This window comes from Apodemus sylvaticus, chromosome 15 (assembly GCF_947179515.1).
Source record: "Apodemus sylvaticus chromosome 15, mApoSyl1.1, whole genome shotgun sequence".
In the NCBI taxonomy this organism is placed as follows: Eukaryota; Metazoa; Chordata; class Mammalia; order Rodentia; family Muridae; genus Apodemus; species Apodemus sylvaticus.
The window spans coordinates 51,490,410-51,512,380 of record NC_067486.1 but is presented as its reverse complement, the minus strand read 5'-3'; the positions used below and the strand labels follow the sequence as shown (position 1 = coordinate 51,512,380).

Genomic DNA, 21,971 nt, shown 5'->3' with positions numbered 1-21,971 from the left:
GAAAGGGGGCAGCCTTGTCTGGTCCCTGATTTCAGTGGGATTGCTTCAAGTTTCTCTCCATTTAGTTTGATGCTGGCTACCGGTTTGCTGTATATTGCTTTTACTATGTGTAGGTATGGGCCTTGAATTCCTGTTCTCTCCAAGACTTTAAGCATGAAGGGATGCTGAATTTTGTCAAATGCTTTTTCAGCATCCAATGAAATGACCATGTGGTTTTGTTCTTTGAGTTTGTTTATGTAGTGGATTGTATTGATGGATTTCCGTATATTGAACCAACCCTGCATTCCCGGGATAAAGCCTACTTGATCATGGTGGATGATCGTTTTGATGTGTTCTTGGATTCGGTTGGCAAGAATTTTATTGAGTATTTTTGCATCGATGTTCATAAGGGAAATTGGTCTGAAGTTCTCTTTCTTTGTTGGATCTTTGTGTGGCTTTGGTATCAGCGTAATTGTGGCTTCATAGAAGGAATTGGGTAGTGTTCCTTCTGTTTCTATTTTGTGGAATAGTTTGAAGAGTATTGGTGTTAACTCTTCTTTGAAGGTCTGGTAGAATTCTGCACTGAAGCCATCTGGTCCTGTGCTTTTTTTGGTTGGAAGACTTTCTATGACTCCTTCTATTTCTTTAGGCATTATGGGACTGTTTAGATGGTCTAGTTGGTCCTGATTTAATTTTGGTATCTGGTATCTGTCAAGGAAATTGTCCATTTCCTCCAGATTCTCTAGTTGTGTTGAGTACAGGCTCTTGTAGTAGGATCTGATGATTTTTTGGATTTCCTCAGTTTCCGTTGTTATATCTCCCTTTTCATTTCTAAGTTTGTTAATTTGGATACTTTCTCTGTGCCCTTTGGTCAGTCTGGCTAAGGGTTTATCTATCTTGTTGATTTTCTCAAAGAACCAGCTCCTGGTTTTGTTGATTTTTTGTATGGTTCTCTTTGTTTCTACTTGATTGATTTCAGCCCTGAGTTTGATGATTTCCTGCCTTCTACTCCTCCTGGGCGAAGTAGCTTCTTTTTGTTCTAGGGCTTTCAGGTGTGTCATTAAGCTGGTAATGTATGCTCTCTCCATTTTCTTTTTGGAGGCACTCAGGGCTATGAGTTTTCCTCTTAGCACTGCTTTCATTGTGTCCCATAGATTTGGGTATGTTGTGTTTTCATTTTCATTGTGTTCTAAAAAGTCTTTGATTTCTTTCTTTATTTCTTCCTTGACCAAGGTATCATTGAGTAGAGTATTGTTAAGTTTCCACGTGTATGTGGGCTTTCTGTTGTTTTTGTTGCTATTGAAGACCACTTTTACTCCATAGTGATCAGATAGGAGGCATGGGATTAGTTCTATCTTCTTATATTTGTTGAGGTCTGTCTTGTGACCAATTATATGGTCGATTTTGGAGAAGGTACCATGAGGTGCTGAGAAAAAGGTATATTCTTTTGTTTTAGGATAGAATGTTCTATATATATCTGTTAAATCTAATTGGTCCAAAGCTTCAATTAGTTTCATTGTGTCCCTGTTTAGTTTCTGTTTTCCTGATCGGTCTATTGAGGAAAGTGCAGTTTTGAAGTCACCCACAATTATTGTGTTAGGTGCAATGTGTGCTTTTAGTTTTAATAAAGTTTCTTTTACGAAAGAGGGTGCCCTTGCATTTGGGGCATAGATGTTCAGGATTGACAGTTCTTCTTTTTGTATTTTTCCTTTGACCAGCAAGAAGTGTCCCTCAGGGTCTCTTTTGATGACTTTGGGTTGAAAGTCAATTTTATCTGATATTAAAATGGCTACTCCAGCTTGTTTCCTGAGACCATTTGCTTGTAAAATTGTCTTCCAGCCTTTTACTCTAAGGTAGTGTTTGTCTTTGACCCTGAGGTGTGTTTCCTGTAAGCAGCAAAATGTAGGGTCCTGTTTACGTATCCAGTCAGTTAGTCTGTGTCTTTTTATTGGGGCATTGAGTCCATTGATGTTAAGAGATATTAAGGAATAGTGATTGTTACTTCCTATCATTTTTGACGTTATTTTTTAAATTTGAATGCTTAACTTCTTTTGGGTTTGATGAAAGGTTACTATCTTGCTTTTTCCAGGGTGAAGTTTCCCTCCTTGTATTGGTGTTGTCCTCCTATTATCCTTTTTAGGGCCGGGTTTGTGGATAGATATTGGGTAAACTTGGTTTTGTCATGAAATATCTTAGTTTCTCCATCTATGGTGATTGAGAGTTTTGCTGGATATAGTAGTTTTGGTTGGCATTTGTGTTCTCTTAGAGTCTGCATGAGATCTGCCCAGGACCTTCTAGCCTTCATAGTCTCAGGTGAAAAGTCTGCTGTGATTCTGATAGGTCTTCCTTTATATGTTACTTGGCCTTTTTCTCTTACTGCCTTTAGTATTCTTTCTTTGTTTAGAACATTTGGTGTTTTGATTATTATGTGACGGGAAGTATTTCTGTTCTGGTCCAGTCTGTTTGGAGTTCTGTAGGCTTCTTGTATATTCATGGGCATCTCTCTCTTTAGGTTAGGGAAGTTTTCTTCCATAATTTTATTGAAGATATTTGCTGGCCCTTTAAGTTGTAAATCTTCACTCTCATCTATGCCTATAATCCTTAGGTTTGGTCTTCTCATTGTGTCCTGGATTTCCTGGATATTTTGGGTTACAAGCTTTTTGCATTTTGCATTTTCTTTAACTGTTGAGTCCATGGTTTCTATGGAATCTTCAGCATCTGAGATTCTTTCTTCTATCTCTTGTATTCTGTTGTTGATATTTGCATCTCTGTCCCCTGATTTCTTCCCAAGGCTTTCTATCTCCAAAGTTGTCTCCCTTTGAGTTTTCTTAGTTGTTTCTACTTCTGATTTTAGATCCTGGATGGTTTTGCTTAGCTCCTTCACTTGCATGTTTGTGTTTTCCTGTAATTCTTTAAGAGATTTTTGTGTTTCCTCTTTCATGAGCTCAGCCTGTTGACCAAAGTTCTCCTGTATTTCTTTAAGAGCTTTTTGTGTTTCGTCTTTCATGACCTCAGCCTGTTGATCAAAGTTCTCCTGTATTTCTTTAAGTGTTTTTTGCATTTCCTCCTTGTTGGCTTTTGTATTCTCCTGGATTTCTTTCAATGATTTTTGTGTTTCCCTTGCAAGGGCTTCTAACTTTTGATCCATTGTCTCCTGAATTTCTTTAAGTGTGTCCTTCATGTGTTCCTGTACCAGCATCATGACCAGTGATTTTAAATCCAAATCTTGTTTTACTGGTGTGATGGGGTATCCAGGACATGTTGGTAGAGGAGAATTGGGTTCAGATGTTGCCATATTGCCTTGATTTCTGTTAGTGACGTTCCTGCGTTTGCCTTTTGCCATCTAGTTCTCACTGGTGTTAGTTTTTCTTGTCAGTGCTGGACTCACCAGTGCAAGCTGCCCCTTCCCAGTTGGCCTCTGGTGCACAGCTTACCTCCTGCGCTGCTTGTAGACAGGGTGCTGCTGCCCAGGCTGTTCAGATCCCAAAGCAGGCACCCGAAGGCTCCCGCTGGGGCCCGCTGGATTCACTGGAGCACACTGACTTCTCCCAGCTGGCCGCCCGGAAACCCAGCTAGCCACTTGCAGGACTTGGATATGTGGTGCTGCCGCCCAGGCTGATCTGGGCAGCAGAACTCCCAACCGGGTTGGTGCACACAAGGCTAGCCTAGCTGCTCAGGCCCTGAGGCTAGGCAAAAGCCTGGCAGGCCAATGTTGGTGCAAAGCTCCCCTCAGCTGTGGGTGTTAATTGGGTGTGTCAGGTGGCTAGGATGGTGGCATGCGCGAGTTCCCTGAGAGTGCTGGGAGAGTCTGCTGGGCTAACAACCTCCTGGCTGGGTCAGCACACAGATGGCCCAACGAGCAGCCCAGGACCTGGGGGCAGTCCAGGGCCTGACCGTCTGAGACCCCTGCTATGTCTGCCTCGGGCTATGCCTGTTAGCTGGTTTGGTTTTGCCTGCTAGGTCTCTCTGGCTTCCCGTAGGCAAAATGGTGGTGGTAAGCAAACGGCCCTGATAAACAACCTCCTGGCTGGGTCGGCACACAGATGGCCTACCGAGCAGTCCTGGGCCTGGGGGCAGTCCAGGGCCTGACTGTCTGAGACCCCTGCTATGTCTGCCTTGGGCTATGCCTGTTAGCCGGTTTGGTTTTGCCTGCTAGGTCTCTCTGGCTTCCCGTAGGCAAAATGGCGGCGGTGCGCGCCGGCCCAGGCAAACAAGCTCCTGGCTGGGTTGGCACACAGATGGCCCGCCGAGCAGCCCAGGACCTGGGGGCAGTCCGGGGCCTGACCGTCTGAGACCCCTGCTATGTCCGCCTTGGGCTATGCCTGTTAGCTGGTTTGGTTTTGCCTGCTAGGTCTCTCTGGCTTCCCGTAGGCAAAATGGCGGCGGTGCGCGCTGGCCCAGGCAAACAAGCTCCTGGCTGGGTTGGCACACAGATGGCCCGCCGAGCAGCCCAGGACCTGGGGGCAGTCCTGGGCCTGACCGTCTGAGACCCCTGCTATGTCCGCCTCGAGCTATGCCTGTTAGCCGGTTTGGTTTTGCCTGCTAGGTCTCCCTGGCTTCCCTTAGGCAAAATGGTGGTGGTGCGCGCGCCGGCCCGGGAGGAAAAAAACCTCCTGGCCGGGTTTGCACCCCGGTGGACCTCCGATCAGCCCAGGGCCTGGGTGCAGGCCAACGCCCGTCGGGCTTAGACCCCCGCGATGTTGGTCTCGGGTTATATTTGCGTACCTCAGTCTGATTTCTCTGGCGACCGAGAACCAATATGGAGCCCTGGTAACTGACTGGCGGGAGGCAGAGTTCTGATGTGGCTTCTGTGTGGTGAAAGGCACCGTAGATCCGCTGCTGCTTGCAGCCTGGCTGGCCAGCGATGGTCAGTGGTCGTGGGCGCCGGGTCTGCCTGGACCCTGTCCGCTTGGTTCTACTGCTGATGGCCCTTCCTCTGGACCAGCCGCTGCTGCTGCTGCTGCTGCTGCTGCTGCTCGAGTTTCCATTTTTATACATTATAAAATCAGTTGTGAAACAATGCTCTTAAAACTTTTAAGAAAACAGGAAAACTTAAATATGATAGTTGGGTACTAGTTTTTAGTATTGGATACTAGTGTTTTATAGTCTTATTTTTCATTATTAAATTGACACACTGAAAATAAACTGCATTGGTAAGCCATTATGTGGTATTGCTAAGATAGATTTTATAATGATTTCTCCACTCATAAAGTAGTTTCTAAAAGTCTACATTGACTTGAATTGCCAGACTATATATAACCACACCCGAATCTGTAGATACCAGCATTGGAACCAGCATGGCATATTACAGATGTCAAAACAAACATACTTATGCTGATAACTTTTCTTTTCTTTTTTTCTTGAACTTTTTTTTATTCGATATATTTTTTATTTACATTTTAAATGATTTCCCCTTTCCTGGCTCCCTACTCCCCGGAAAGTCCCATAAGCCCTCTTCCCTCGCCCTGTTCCCCCATCCGCCCCTTCCTACTTCCCTGCTCTGGTATTGCCCTATACTGCTGCACTGAGCCTTTCGAGAACCAGGGGCCACTCCTCCATTCTTTTTGGACATCATTTGATATGTGGATTATGACTTGGGTAATCAAAGTTTCTAGGCTAATATCCACTTATCAGTGAGTGCATACCATGGTTGATCTTTTGAGACTGGGTTACCTCATTTAGTATGATGTTCTCCAGCTCCATCCATTTGTCTAAGAATTTCATGAATTCATTGTTTCTAATGGCTGAATAGTACTCCATTGTGTATATATACAACATTTTTTGTATCCATTCCTCTGCTGAGGGACACCTGGGTTCTTTCCAGCTTATGGCTATTATAAATAGGGCTGCTATGAACATAGTAGAACATGTATCCTTATTACATGCTGGAGAATCCTCTGGGTATATGCCCAGGAGTGGTATAGCAGGGTTCTCCGGAAGTGTCATGCCCAGTTTTCTGAGGAACCGCCAGATTGATTTCCATAGTGGTTGTACCAATTTGCAACCCCACCAGCAGTGGAGGAGTGTTCCTCTTTCTCCACATTCTTGTCAGCACCTGTTTTCTCCTGAGTTTTTGATCTTGGCCATTCTGACTGGTGTGAGGTGAAATTTCAGGTTTTGATTTGCATTTTCCTAATGACTAATGATGGTGAACATTTTTTAAGATGCTTCTCAGCCATCTGAAGTTCTTCAGGTGAGAATTCTTTGTTTAGCTCTGTACCCTATTTTTAATAGGGTTATTTGGTTTTCTGGGGTTTAATTTCTTGAATTCTTTGGGTTGGTGAAGATCTTTTCCCAATTTGTTGGCTGCCGATTTGTCCTTTTGATGGTGTCCTTTGCCTTACAGAAACTTTGTAATTTTATGAGATCCCATTTGTCAATTCTTGATCTTAGAGCATAAGTTATTAGTGTTCTGTTCAGGAACTTTTCCCCTGTGTCCATGTCCTCAAGGGTCTTTACCAGTTTCTTTTCTATTAGTTTCAGTGTATCAGGTTTTATGTGGACATCTTTGATCCACTTGGACTTGAGCTTAGTACAAAGAGATAAAAATGGATCAATTCACATTCTTCTGCATGCTGACCTCCAGTTGAACTAGCACCATTTGTTAAAAAGGCTATCTTTTTTCCCACTGGATATTTTCACCTTCTTTGTCGAAGATCAAGTGGCCATAGGTGTGTGGGTTCATTTCTGGATCTTTAATTCTATTCCATTGATCTGCCTGCCTGTCACTGTACCAATACCATGCAGTTTTTAACACTATTGCTCTGTAGTATTGCTTGAGGTCCAGGATACTGATTCCCCCAGAATTTCTTTTGTTTTTGAGAATAGTTTTAGCTATCCTGGGTTTTTTGTTATTCCAGATGAATTTGAGAATTGCTCTTTCTAACTCTATGAAGAACTGAGTTGGGATTTTGATGGGTATTGCATTGAATCTGTAGATTGCTTTTGGCAAGATGGCCATTTTAACTATATTAATCCTGCCAATCCACGAGCATGGCAGATTTTTCCATTTTCTGAGGTCTTCTTTCATTTCCTTCTTCAGAGACTTGAAGTTCTTGTCATACAGATCTTTCACTTGTTTGGTCAGAGTCACAGCAAGGTACTTTATATTGTTTGTGGCTATTGTGAAGGGTGTCATTTCCCTAATTTCTTTCTCAGCCTGCTTATCCTGAATGATTTTCTTTCTTTCTTTAAAAATCTATCCACCTTGAGTATCTTCTATTTAGCTTACCTTGCATCCTTTTGTTTTGAGTTATTTTCTTGAATTTTCTACCCAAGTAGATATTATTCAGTCTGTCTGAATGTATTGTATTTTTCACAATTTCACACTGATTTTCAGTGTAGGAATCTGAATCTTTATCATTTCACTGAAGGCTGGGTCTGCAGCAGCAGCAGTGAGGCCGCAGCAGGCCTTGTTCTATGATAACACTATCACAAAAGGCACGTAGATCCCCAGAGCTGAATAGCCAGCCTGTCTTGCCAATTAGCTGTTACCAGGTTCAGTGAGAGACATTGTCTCAAAAACAACCCCCTCCCATCCATGTACTTCCTTTTGTCTCTCTCAAATGCATGGCCTTGGGGTGTGTGTGTGTGTGTGTATTTCTAAACATACATATAAATATAACCTGCTCAATGCATATAATGTGTAGACATTATACAAATTCTACATTATATGCATTATAAGCAGTCTACATTCATAACTGTGAATGTAGATTAGTAAGAGAAAAAAGGAATTAGACACAGGTTTCAGGGGATGTGTAGAAAATGCACTGTACTTGTAGGATGAGAGTTGTGGTAGAGTATAATGTTAAAACTCATGCAATGTTCTTTGAGAGAAAGGAGTCATGAAAAATAACTTCATGGGAATTAGGGAGATAATGCACTTGGCAGAGTGTTTGCTGCACACACATGAAACTTGGGTTTGAATTCCCAGCACCTGTGTGATAAAGCTAGTGATAGTAGCACACATTTATAACACTAACACTTGGGGGACAGGAGGCAGGTGGATCCCCAGAGCTGAATGCCCAGACTGTCTTGCTAATTGCCTTTTACCAGGTTCAGTGAGAAACTCTGCCTCAAAAACACATGAACAAATGAACAAAAAAGGCACAATACATAGAGGAGACTACCTGACTTCTATTTCTGACCTCCATATACATATATGCAAACACATTACACACACCACCCACACAATATCTATAAAAAATCAAAAGAAAGTCAAGAGGTACATAGAAAGGAAATTGTACCAAAAGTATTAAAGAATAGAAATTAAGGTATCTCTGGGTTTGGGGATAGTATTCATTAACTAATATGGGATCACTTTTGGAAGTCTGAGCCAAGTTTCCTATCTTAAACCACCTTTGTTGCCTCCCATCCCTATCCTGTAGTGCACATGTGATTTTTCCTCCTTTGAAATATTCTATTTGTGCAAAGCAAGTCTTTAGTAAATGTCATCTTATTCTCCGTGGTAATTGTTAGTCAGCTTTGGTCTCAGTTACAGAAATAACTAAAACTTAGTACCATTTCCAAAGACACTGCATTACCTGGGAAGAGTAGGACTAAGAGAGTGGAAGATGGCCAGCCGGTGCATACTGTCCATTGTTTCCAAGTGTGTGCTCATTGTGGATTGTCATATGCCAGATCTACAGTATCAGTGATTCTGTTTCAATACCCTTCATGCACAGTTTTGTGTAGCCACCAGATACAGGTTTCTAACCTCACAGTTCCCATGTTCTCCATTTCACTTAAAGAGTACAGAATCCTTTGAGGAAGAGTATAGAAGTACAATTTTGTCATTTGTATTTCAAGAAGGTGTTAGGATATGCCATTGAACCCTGGATCGAAGCATTTAGGATTCTACATTGTCATAGCATCTTCTCTTTCTCACCTGCTTGTCTTTCACCTGTTCCAGGGCCTTTATCCTTGCGACAGAAGGTGGGATGGGAATGAAAAGAGTTGTTTTCATTTGTATACAGATATAATCTATTAAATATGTTTGAATTTTCTGAATATATAAAATTGCACTGGTTGATTTTGTGTGCCATCTTGACACACAAGTTAGAGACATCAGAGAAGAAGAAGCCTCAGATGAGAAAATGCCTCCATGAGATCTAGCTGTAAGGCATTTTCTCAATTAGTCATCAATGGGGGAGGGCCCAACCATGTGAGGTGGTGCCATTGTCGGCCTGGAGGGCCTTGATTCTGGAAGAAAGCAGGCTGAGCAAGCCATAGCAAGCCAGCCAGTGAGCAGCACCCCTCCATGGCTGCGTCCTCAGCCTCCAGGATCCTGCCCTGTTCAAGTTCCTGTCCTGACTTCCTTCAATAATGAGCCATGTAAGCCAAATAACCCTTTCTTTTCAACTTGCTTTTTGGTCATGGTTCTTCTTTGCAGCAATAGAAACCCTAGCTAAGACATAAAGTAATGTAAAAATGTCTTAAGCTCCCTCAGCCTAAATTACTGTTGAAATTATTCAGCAAATTGAGTTTATCCTTTTGACCAAAAGCAATTTGGAGAGGAAACGATTTATTTCAGCTTATAGTTCCACATCACAGTCTTTTGAAAGAGGATAGGGCAGAAACTCAAGGCAGGGCAGGAATCTAGACAGTGAACTGAAGCAGAGGTGACAGAGACGTGGAGGAATGCGGCTTACTGGATTGCTCTTCATGGCCAACTCATCTGTCTTTTTATACACCCCAGAAGAGGCCTGCTTAGGGCTAACAGTACTCATAATGGCCTGCACCCTACCACGCGGATCATTAATTCAGAAATGCCCCTCAGGCTTGCCTGCAGGTCAGTTATGGAGGCATTGCCTCAGTTGAAGTTTTCTCCTCTCAGGTGACTCTTGTTTCAAGTTGGAAAAAACACAGCCAGCACACACCAGTGCTGGGGTAATGGGCATATGCCACTGTGCCCACCTTCGCAACTTAAATATTGAAATATACCCAATTTTTCAGTATATCTCAGTTTAGATTAGACCTAATTTATCATTTTTTCTTAATTTTTCATTTTGAGATATCTTTTCATTACACAAATCTGTTTTCTCTTGTTCCTAGTAATAGTTTCTTAGAACAGTTAGAATTTTCTATAATGTGTATGGCCGAGTCTAGGTTGAGAATAATACAATAATTTGTATGACTTCCACAAACTTTTGCTAGGTATATTTCTTTCTTTTTTCTTTCTTTCTTTCCTTTTTTTTTGTTTTTGTTGTTTTTGGATTTGGTTTTTCCAGACAGGGTTTCTCTGTGTAGCCCTGGCTGTCCTAGAACACACTCTGTAGACCAGGCTGGTCTCGAACTCAGAAATCCACCTGCCTTTGCTTCCCAGAGTGCTGGGATTACAGGTGTGCGCCACGACCTCCTGGCATATGTTTCTAAGTAATAAGTAATATATGCTTCTGACTTTTTTTTAAAGATGCAATATAATTTTATCTAACACAAGTGTGAAAAAATGAAAATCAAATTCCAAACCCATTGTAGAAATTTCTAGAAATTGTAGAAATTGTAGAAATTATTGTATTATTCTCAAATTGTAGAAATTATTTCTTTCACAGTGAAAAGAAAATAAAAATTATTTCCCATTACTCTTGTATCCTAGACAAGCATTTGCATCCTTAAGGACAAAGCTGTCTATTAAATTTGACTTCCTAAACCAGGTGGTGGTGACCATGCCTTTAATCTCAGAACTCAGGAGGGAGAGGCTGGGCAGTCTCTAATTTCAAGGCCAGCCTGGTCCACACAGTGGGCATCGTAGACTCACCTCATTGTAGTTATTGACTCTCCAACAAACAGGTATATGCTCTACTCTAGAGCAGAGTCTGTTCTCCTCAGCCCAAAGGACCCCACTGTGTATAATCAAAAAAGCTACATACAAAGAACAGGAATAGGAATTAAGAAGAGTATAGTTACCACTCCTGGGCATATACCCAGAGGATTCCCTACCATGTAATAAGGATACATGCTCTACTATGTTCATAGAAGCCCTATTTATAATTGCCAGATGCTGGAAAGAACCCAGGTATCCCTCAACAGAAGAGTGGATGCAAAAAATGTGGTATATCTACACAATGGAGTACTATTCAGCCATTAGAAACAATGAATTCGTGCTCGCTTCGGCAGCACATATACTAAAATTGGAACGATACAGAGAAGATTAGCATGGCCCCTGCGCAAGGATGACACGCAAATTCGTGAAGCGTTCCATATTTTTAGAAATCCAGGAGAATACAAAAGCCAACAAGGAGGAAATGCAAAAAACACTTAAAGAAATACAGGAGAACTTTGCTCAACAGGCTGAGGTCATGAAAGACGAAACACAAAAATCTCTTAAAGAAATACAGGAGAACTTTGGTCAACAGGCTGAGCTCATGAAAGAGGAAACACAAAAATCTCTTAAAGAATTACAGGAAAACACAAACATGCAAGGGAAGGAGCTAAGCAAAACCATCCAGGATCTAAAATCAGAAGTAGAAACAACTAAGAAAACTCAAAGGGAGACAACTTTGGAGATAGAAAGCCTTGGGAAGAAATCAGGGGACAGAGATGCAAATATCAACAACAGAATACAAGAGATAGAAGAAAGAATCTCAGATGCTGAAGATTCCATAGAAACCATGGACTCAACAGTTAAAGAAAATGCAAAGTGCAAAAAGCTTGTAACCCAAAATATCCAGGAAATCCAGGACACAATGAGAAGACCAAACCTAAGGATTATAGGCATAGATGAGAGTGAAGATTTACAACTTAAAGGGCCAGCAAATATCTTCAATAAAATTATGGAAGAAAACTTCCCTAACCTAAAGAGAGAGATGCCCATGAATATACAAGAAGCCTACAGAACTCCAAACAGACTGGACCAGAACAGAAATACTTCCCGTCACATAATAATCAAAACACCAAATGTTCTAAACAAAGAAAGAATACTAAAGGCAGTAAGAGAAAAAGGCCAAGTAACATATAAAGGAAGACCTATCAGAATCACAGCAGACTTTTCACCTGAGACTATGAAGGCTAGAAGGTCCTGGGCAGATCTCATGCAGACTCTAAGAGAACACAAATGCCAACCAAAACTACTATATCCAGCAAAACTCTCAATCACCATAGATGGAGAAACTAAGATATTTCACGACAAAACCAAGTTCACCCAATATCTATCCACAAACCCAGCCCTAAAAAGGATAATAGGAGGACAACACCAATACAAGGAGGGAAACTCCACCCTGAAAAAAGCAAGATAGTAACCTTTCATCAAACCCAAAAGAAGTTAAGCAATCAAATTTAAAAAATAACGTCAAAAATGATAGGAAGTAACAATCACTATTCCTTAATATCTCTTAACATCAATGGACTCAATGCCCCAATAAAAAGACACAGACTAACTGACTGGATACGTAAACAGGACCCTACATTTTGCTGCTTACAGGAAACACACCTCAGGGTCAAAGACAAACACTACCTTAGAGTAAAAGGCTGGAAGACAATTTTACAAGCAAATGGTCTCAGGAAACAAGCTGGAGTAGCCATTTTAATATCAGATAAAATTGACTTTCAACCCAAAGTCATCAAAAGAGACTCTGAGGGACACTTCTTGCTGGTCAAAGGAAAAATACAACAAGAAGAACTCTCAATCCTGAACATCTATGCTCCAAATGCAAGGGCACCCTCTTTCATAAAAGAAACTCTATTAAAACTCAAAGCACACATTACACCTAACACAATAATTGTGGGTGACTTCAACACTGCACTTTCCTCAATGGACCGATCAGGAAAACAGAAACTAAACAAGGACACAATGAAACTAATTGAAGCTTTGGACCAATTAGACTTAACTGATATATATAGAACATTCTATCCTAAAACAAAAGAATATACCTTTTTTTCAGCACCTCATGGTACCTTCTCCAAAATCGACCATATAATTGGTCACAAGACAGACCTCAACAAATATAAAAAGATAGAACTAATCCCATGCCTCCTATCTGATCACTATGGAATAAAAGTGGTCTTCAATAGCAACAGAAACAACAGAAAACCCACATACACGTGGAAATTGAACAATACTCTACTCAATGACACCTTGGTCAAGGAAGAAATAAAGAAAGAAATTAAAGACTTTTTAGAACACAATGAAAATGAAAACACAACATACCCAAATCTATGGGACACAATGAAAGCAGTGCTAAGAGGAAAACTCATAGCCCTGAGTGCCTCCAAAAAGAAAATGGAGAGAGCATACATTACCAACTTAATGACACACCTGAAAGCCCTAGAACAAAAAGAAGCTATTTCACCCAGGAGGAGTAGAAGGCAGGAAATCATCAAACTCAGGGCCGAAATCAATCAAGTAGAAACAAAGAGAACCATACAAAAAATCAACAAAACTAGGAGCTGGTTCTTTGAGAAAATCAACAAGATAGATAAACCCTTAGCCAGACTGACCAAAGGGCACAGAGAAAGTATCCAAATTAACAAACTTAGAAATGAAAAGGGAGACATAACAACGGAAACTGAGGAAATCCAAAAAATCATCAGATCCTACTACAAGAGCCTGTACTCAACACAACTGGAGAATCTGGAGGAAATGGACAATTTCCTTGACAGATACCAAATACCAAAATTAAATCAGGACCAACTAGACCATCTAAACAGTCCCATAAAGCCTAAAGAAATAGAAGGAGTCATAGAAAGTCTTCCAACCAAAAAAAGCACAGGACCAGATGGTTTCAGTGCAGAATTCTACCAGACCTTCAAAGAAGAGTTAACACCAATACTCTTCAAACTATTCCACAAAATAGAAACAGAAGGAACACTACCCAATTCCTTCTACGAAGCCACAATTACGCTGATACCAAAGCCACACAAAGATCCAACAAAGAAAGAGAACTTCAGACCAATTTCCCTTATGAACATCGATGCAAAAATACTCAACAAAATTCTTGCCAACCGAATCCAAGAACACATCAAAACGATCATCCACCATGATCAAGTAGGCTTTATCCCGGGAATGCAGGGTTGGTTCAATATACGGAAATCCATCAATACAATCCACTACATAAACAAACTCAAAGAACAAAACCACATGGTCATTTCATTGGATGCTGAAAAAGCATTTGACAAAATTCAGCATCCTTTCATGCTTAAAGTCTTGGAGAGAACAGGAATTCAAGGCCCATACCTAAACATAGTAAAAGCAATATACAGCAAACCGGTAGCCAGCATCAAACTAAACGGAGAGAAACTTGAAGCAATCCCACTGAAATCAGGGACCAGACAAGGCTGCCCCCTTTCTCCTTATCTTTTCAATATTGTACTTGAGGTACTAGCTCGGGCAATTCGACAACATAAGGAGGTCAAAGGGATACAAATTGGAAAGGAGGAAGTCAAACTATCATTATTTGCAGACGACATGATCGTCTACCTAAGTGACCCAAAGAACTCCACTAGAGAGCTCCTACAGCTGATAAACAACTTCAGCAAAGTGGCAGGTTACAAAATCAACTCAAGCAAATCAGTGGCCTTCCTATACTCAAAGGATAAACAGGCTGAGAAAGAAATTAGGGAAATGACCCCCTTCACAATAGCCACAAACAGTATAAAGTATCTTGGGGTGACTCTTACCAAACATGCGAAAGATCTGTATGGCAAGAACTTCAAGACTCTGAAGAAGGAAATGGAAGAAGACCTCAAAAAATGGGAAAACCTCCCATGCTCATGGATCGGTAGAATCAATATAGTTAAAATGGCCATTTTGCCTAAAGCACTATACAGATTCAATGCAATACCCATCAAAATCCCAACTCAATTCTTCACAGAGTTAGAAAGAGCAATTATCAAATTCATCTGGAACAACAAAAAACCCAGGATAGCTAAAACTATTCTCAGCAACAAAAGAAAATCTGGGGGAATCAGTATCCCTGACCTCAAGCAATACTACAGAGCAATAGTGTTAAAAACTGCGTGGTATTGGTACAGTGACAGGCAGGAGGATCAATGGAACAGGATTGAAGATCCAGAAATGAACCCACACACCTATGGCCACTTGATCCTCGACAAAGAGGCTGAAAACATCCAATGGAAAAAAGATAGCCTTTTCAACAAATGGTGCTGGTTCAACTGGAGGTCAGCATGCAGAAGAATGCGAATTGATCCATCCTTGTCTCCTTGTACTAAGCTCAAATCCAAATGGATCAAGGACCTCCACATAAAGCCAGACACTCTGAAGCTAATAGAAAAGAAACTGGGGAAGACCCTTGAGGACATCGGTACAGGGAGAAAGTTTCTGAACAGAACACCAATAGCGTATGCTCTAAGAGCAAGAATTGACAAATGGGACCTCATAAGGTTACAGAGTTTCTGTAAGGCAAAGGACACCATCAAGAGGACAGATCGGCAACCAACAAATTGGGAAAAGATCTTCACCAATCCTACATCAGATAGAGGGCTAATATCCAATATATATAAAGAACTCAAGAAGTTAGACTCCAGAAAACCGAACAACCCTATTAAAAAATGGGGTACAGAGTTAAACAAAGAATTCTCACCTGAAGAACTTCGGATGGCGGAGAAGCATCTTAAAAAATGCTCCACTTCATTAGTCATTAGGGAAATGCAAATCAAAACAACCCTAAGATTTCATCTTACACCAGTCAGAATGGCTAAGATTAAAAATTCAGGAGACAGCAGGTGTTGGAGAGGGTGCGGAGAAAAAGGAACACTCCTCCACTGCTGGTGGGGTTGCAAATTGGTACAACCACTCTGGAAAGCAGTCTGGCGGTTCCTCCGAAAACTGGGCACCTCACTTCCAGAAGATCCTGCTATACCACTCCTGGGCATATACCCAGAGGATTCCCCACCATGTAATAAGGATACATGCTCTACTATGTTCATAGCAGCCCTATTTATAATTGCCAGATGCTGGAAAGAACCCAGGTATCCCTCAACAGAAGAGTGGATACAAAAAATGTGGTATATCTACACAATGGAGTACTATTCAGCCATTAGAAACAATGAATTCATGAAATTCTTAGGCAAATGGATGGAGCTAGAGAACATCATACTAAGTGAGGTAACCCAGACTCAAAAGGTGAATCATGGTATGCACTCACTAATAAGTGGTTATTAACCTAGAAAACTGGAATACCCAAAACATAATCCACACATCAAATGAGATACAAGAAGAAAGCAGGAGTGGTCCCTGGTTCTGGAAAGACTCAGTGAAACAGTATTTGGCAAAACCAGAACGGGGAACTGGGAAGGGGTGGGAGGGAGGACAGGGGAAGAGAAGGGGGCTTACGGGCTTACGGGACTTTCGGGGAGTGGGGGGGGCTAGAAAAGGGGAAATCATTTGAAATGTAAATAAATTATATCAAATAAAAAAAAAATTAAAAAAAAAAAAAAAAAAAAAAAAAGAAACAATGAATTCATGAAATTCTTAGGCAAATGGATGGAGCTAGAGAACATCATACTAAGTGAGGTAACCCAGACTCAAAAGGTGAATCATGGTATGCACTCACTAATAAGTGGATATTAACCTAGAAAACTGGAATACCAAAAACATAATCCACACATCAAATGAGGTACAAGAAGAAAGGAGGAGTGGCCCCTTGTTCTAGAAAGACTCAGTGAAGCAGTATTTGGCAAAACCAGAACAGGGAAGTGGGAAGGGGTGGGTGGGAGGACAGGGGGAGAGAAGGGGGCTTGCGGGACTTTCGGGGAGTGGGGGGCTAGAAAAGGGGAAATCATTTGAAATGTAAATAAATATATTGAATAAAAAAAAAGAAAGCTAAGAGTTGGTTACACAAATGGTTTAACATTTGTTTTCCTTAAAGGAACCTCACAACCAGTCACTTTCTGAAAAAAAAAAAGAGTATAGTTTATCAAAATAAAATTTTTGATGATTCAAATATACTTGTGCATGAATGCACATACTTACATACATAATGCAACTACATGCATTATAGTTTTTTATGATTTTTTTGTTTTGTTTTTTTATAATTTTATTTTTATTTTTTATTACATTCAACGCAATATATTTTTTTATACCAATCAAAATGATGGGCATGCTATTAAATGAACATAAAAAGATAAAGTCTTTTTATTTGTTTATTTGTTTTGTTTTTAGTAGAGCTTAAAATCTTTGTTCTTACTTTGGTACAAACCCAAAATAAGAACAATTTTTAGACACTGGAGTTCATTGTAATAAGGCTTTACTTCAATGTCCCTCACATCACCAAAGGATTTTACCTCCATAGCACCTAAGCTAAGTGTTGACAGTTCTGCTGCACCAAGGAATGAATTGTAGACACAATGGTCTAAGCTATTTGACTTAAGTGATTGTCATCATTCTCAGCCCACAGGGGATAGGTTACATTCATTTAAGAAATGGTGTGTGTATTAAGATGGCCTATCCACGAAGTTATTCATTAACTGTTTCAAGGAACAATGGTTCTGCTTGGAGGATGGCACAGATATTAGGTGAGGGTAAGATTCTGGTTCATTGGCTGTGATGAGTTTGAAAAGCATTCATCTCAGAAAAAGAGTGATTTATAAGATCATCTTCAAAATTGATGCAATAATTATAAATATCAAGAAAAACATTCAGTCTCACTCTTTGTTGTTCTTTTATAAGCCACCCTCCAAATTATTTGTCTAAGTTTCTTTTGGCTGTATACATAATTTTGAAATATATAAGCTATTCTGAAAACCATAGCATAGTATAAAAATATCAAATAAACAATCCTGCTTATAGAGAAGCTGAGATAGGAGAAGCATGATTTTAAGACCATTGTGTGGTACACAGCAAGACACTGTCAGGTACAAACAAGCAGAAAGCATATATGGATTGTACAATATTGGACATATCTCTCCAATTATCAAATTAGAGAGACCACTGGATGACAGCCAACAAATTTCTAATTCCTCATGTTTTTGAATTTCAATCAATTAGGATATTTTGGTAATATTAATTTTCATATTAAGGGATAGTAAAGAAAAGTGATTGTTACTTCCTGTTTTTTTGTTGTTAGAAGTAGAATTATGTTTGTGTGGGTTTGTTGAAAGATTTACTTTCTTGCTTTTTCTAGGGTGTAGTTTCCCTCCTTGCATTGGTATTTTTCACCTATTATCTTTGCAGGGCAGGATTTGTGGAATGATATTGTGTAAATTTGATTTTGTCATAGAATATCTTGATTTCTCCATCTATGGTAATTGAGAGTTTTGCTTGAGAGTTTTGGGTATAGTATCCTGGGCTGGCATATATATTCTCTTAGAGTCTGTATCTGTCCAGGATCTTCTAGCTCTCATAGTCTCTGGTGAGAAGTCTGGTGTAGTTCTGATAGGTCTGCCTTTATATGTTACTTGACCTTTCTCCCTTCCTGCTTTTGATATTCTTTCTTTGTTTGGTGCATATGGTGTTTTGATTATTATGTGACAGGAGGAATTTCTTTTCTTGTCCAACCTGTTTGGAGTTCTGTAGGCTTCTTGTATGTTCATGGGCATCTCTTTGTTTAGGGAAGGTTTCTTCTGTAATTTTGTTGAATTTACTGGTCCTATAAGTTGAGAATCTTCTCTCTCTTCTATACCTGTTATCCTTAGGTTTCATCTTCTTATTGTGTCCTGGATTTCCTGGATGTTTTGGGTTAGGAACTTTTTGCTTTTTGCATGTTCTTTGACTGTTGTGTCAATGTTTTTTTTTTTTTTTTTTTAATCACACACAAGAAATTCTTTTTTTTTTATTCGATATATTTTTTATTTACATTTCAAATGATTTCCCCACTCCCAAAGAGTCCCGTAAGCCCCCTTCTCTCCCCCTGTCCTCCCACCCACCCCTTCCCACTTCCCCGTTCTGGTTTTGCTGAATACTGCTTCATTGAGTCTTTCCAGAACAAGGGGCCACTCTTCCTTTCTTCTTGTATCTCATTTGATGTGTGGATTATGTTTTGGGTAATCTAGGTTTCTAGGTTAATATCCACTTATTAGTGAGTGCATACCATGATTCACCTTTTGAGTCTGGGTTACCTCACTCAGTATGATGTTCTCTAGCTCCATCCATTTACCTAAGAATTTCATGAATTCGTTGTTTCTAATGGCTGAATAGTACTCCATTGTGTAGATATACCACATTTTTTGCATCCACTCTTCTGTTGAGGGATACCTGGGTTCTTTCCAACACCTGGCAATTATAAATAGGGCTTCTATGAACATAGTAGAGCATGTATCCTTATTACATGGTGGGGAATCCTCTGGGTATATGCCCAGGAGTGGTATAGCAGGATCTTCTGGAAGTGAAGTGCCCAGTTTTCGGAGGAACCGCCAGACTGATTTCCAGAGTGGTTGTACCAATTTGCAACCCCACCAGCAGTGGAGGAGTGTTCCTCTTTCTCCACACCCTCTCCAACACCTGCTATCTCCTGAATTTTTAATCTTAGCCATTCTGACTGGTGTCAATGTTTTTATGGTATCTTCTGCACCTGAGATTCGATCTTCTATCTCTTGTATTCTGTTGGTGATGCTTGCATCTATGACTCCTGATCTCTTTTCTATGTTTTCTAGTTATATTGTTGTCTCCCTTTGTCATTTCTTTATTGTTTCTATTTCCATTTTTATATTCTGGATGGTTTTGTTCATTTCTTTCACTTGTTTGTTTGTGGTTTCTTGTAATTCTTTAAGGGATTTTGTGATTCCTCTTTAAGGGCTTCTAGTTGTTTACCTGTGTTCTCCTGTATTTCTTTAAGGGAGTTATTTATGTCCTTCTTAAAGTCCTCTATCACCATCATGAGAAGTGATTTTAGATCTGAATCTTGCTTTTCCGATGTGATGGTGCATCCAGGACTTGCTATGATGGGAGAACTGGGTTCTGATGATGCCAAGTAACCTTGGTTTTTGTTGCTTATGTTCTTATGCTTGCCTTCAGCCCTCTGGTTATCTGTAGTGCTACCTGTGCTCGATATATCTGACTAGACCTGTCCCTCCTGTGATCCTGGTTGTGTCAGAACTCCTCAGAGTCAAAATGTCTCTGTGATCCTGTGATTTTGGAATCCTGGGATCCTGAGATCCTGGGTTGTCTGAGCTCCTGGAAGTCAAGCTGCCTCTGAGACCCTGAGATCCTGGTGTGACCAAGCTCCTGGGATCCTGGGATCCTGCGATTCTGTGATCCTACGATCCTGGGCATGTGAAAGTGCCTGGGAGTGGAGCTTCCTCTGGGTGTTGTGAGAATGGCAGCAGAATTTGTGGCCAAGGTCTGTTCAGGGCACCGGCCCAGGCAGACTGTATGCGTGTGGTTTATACAACTTGTTAAGTGAATCTTTTGTTAAAATTTAGTATCACTACCAACAAACATAAACTACTTTGTTTCAGTTCTGTCAGAAACCACCTTTCTATCCTGGTTTCTTTCTGACTATCTCTTCTCCCCGTGTCTTGTGCCACAGCCTTTTAACAACGGTGCTTTTGATTTGTTTGCTTGACCTAACACTTACAAGCAGCCAGTATTCGACCTTGTCACCCATTCTGGTGGTGTTAGCATTTTTTGTAATGCATGTTTACTGTGTCCTGGCTATTCTTGGGCTTACATTTCACATGTCTTGTGTCTCATTTGTTATTTTCACTTTCTTCATTTATTTTATTTGTTTTGTTATTTCTGTCCCGCCATATCTTTCTGCCTTTCCTTTAAAAAAAAAAAAAAACATAGTTGTAGTTTTGTTTCTCCAAGGGAGAAGAATACTCTTATCTTGTCCCACAGGTTTGCAAATGAGCTTCCCTGTTGTAGTATTTTGGTGGTTTGCTTTTACATTTAATAAACATGCCTAAACTTGAGATTCTGTTATCTAACCATGGAGTTCATTTTTACTGATGTCATTGCATCAGTGAAATGCAATGAACGCTCTTGCATCCTTTGGAATTGTCTGGGATTGTAGTTGCATATTTTACAGTGTTTATCAAATCATGCATAAACAATTATTTAGGCTTCATTACTCTATTTATTTTGAATTCCTCTGCAACTTGCACATCACTTTCTTCCTTCTTGGATTTGTTGTTCATGTTCTGGGATAAGTCCTCAAATGACTATGTCATAGTTTGTTAGAAGTAAACTTTTGGACATACATTATTTTCCTAAAAGTATTCTTTTCTTCTCATTACAAATTTTATTTAAATGAAAATGTTGCCTCAAAAATTACATGCCCTAAAAGTTAGCTTTTTTTTTTTTTTTTTTACTTTCTGAGCCCAAGTTACTGAGAAATGTCATATATATATATATATATATATATATATATATATATATATATATATATAATTATATATTCTTACCCCTTCCCCCCCTGGCAAGGTCTGACTAATTAGCCCTGGCTTGCATTTATCTTGCTACATAGACTAGGTTGTCCTTCAGTTCAGTGAACCACCTGTCTCTGCTTCTTGACTGCTGACATTGAAGAAATATATTACCATTAGTAGCAATTATTGAGCTTTCCCTCCCCTGATTTTGTTTCTTTTTCTTTTATTGGATATTTTCTATATTTACATTTCAAATGCTATCCTCTTTCCAGGTCTCCCCTCTAGAAACCCCTATCTCACCCCTCCCCCTGCCTCTATGAGGGTGCGCCCCCACCCACCCACTTCCTCATTCTAGCCCTAGCATTCCCCTACACTGAGGTATCAAACCTGCTCAGGCCCAAGGGCCAAGCCTTCTACTGATGTCCAAGAAGGCCATCCTATGCCACATATGCGGCCTGAGACTTGGGTCCCTCCATGTGTATTCTTTGGTTGGTGGTCCAGTCCCTGGGAGCTATGGCCAGTTGACACTGTTGTTCCCCGCATGGGGCTGCAAACCCCCTCAGCTCCTTCAGTCCCTTCTCCAACTCTTCCATCAGGGACCCTGTGCTCAGTCCAATGGTTGGCTTCAAGCATCTACCTTTGTATTTGTCCGGTTCTGGCAGAGCCTCTGAGGAGAAAGCAGTATCAGGCTCCTGTCAGCAAGCACTTCCCAGCGTCCATAATAGCATCCA

General features: G+C 40.4%; 1 protein-coding gene and 1 non-coding gene across 2 annotated transcripts in view; both read left to right on the top strand.

The window, feature by feature from the left end:
- Positions 1-21,971, top strand: part of Morc1 (MORC family CW-type zinc finger 1) — a 208,985-nt gene that overhangs the window by 41,125 nt on the left and 145,889 nt on the right. The gene's annotated exons all lie outside the window — the stretch shown is intronic.
- On the top strand, positions 11,079-11,185 carry LOC127666434 (U6 spliceosomal RNA). Its single transcript, XR_007973628.1, has one exon. It is a non-coding gene; the product is annotated as a U6 spliceosomal RNA (small nuclear RNA).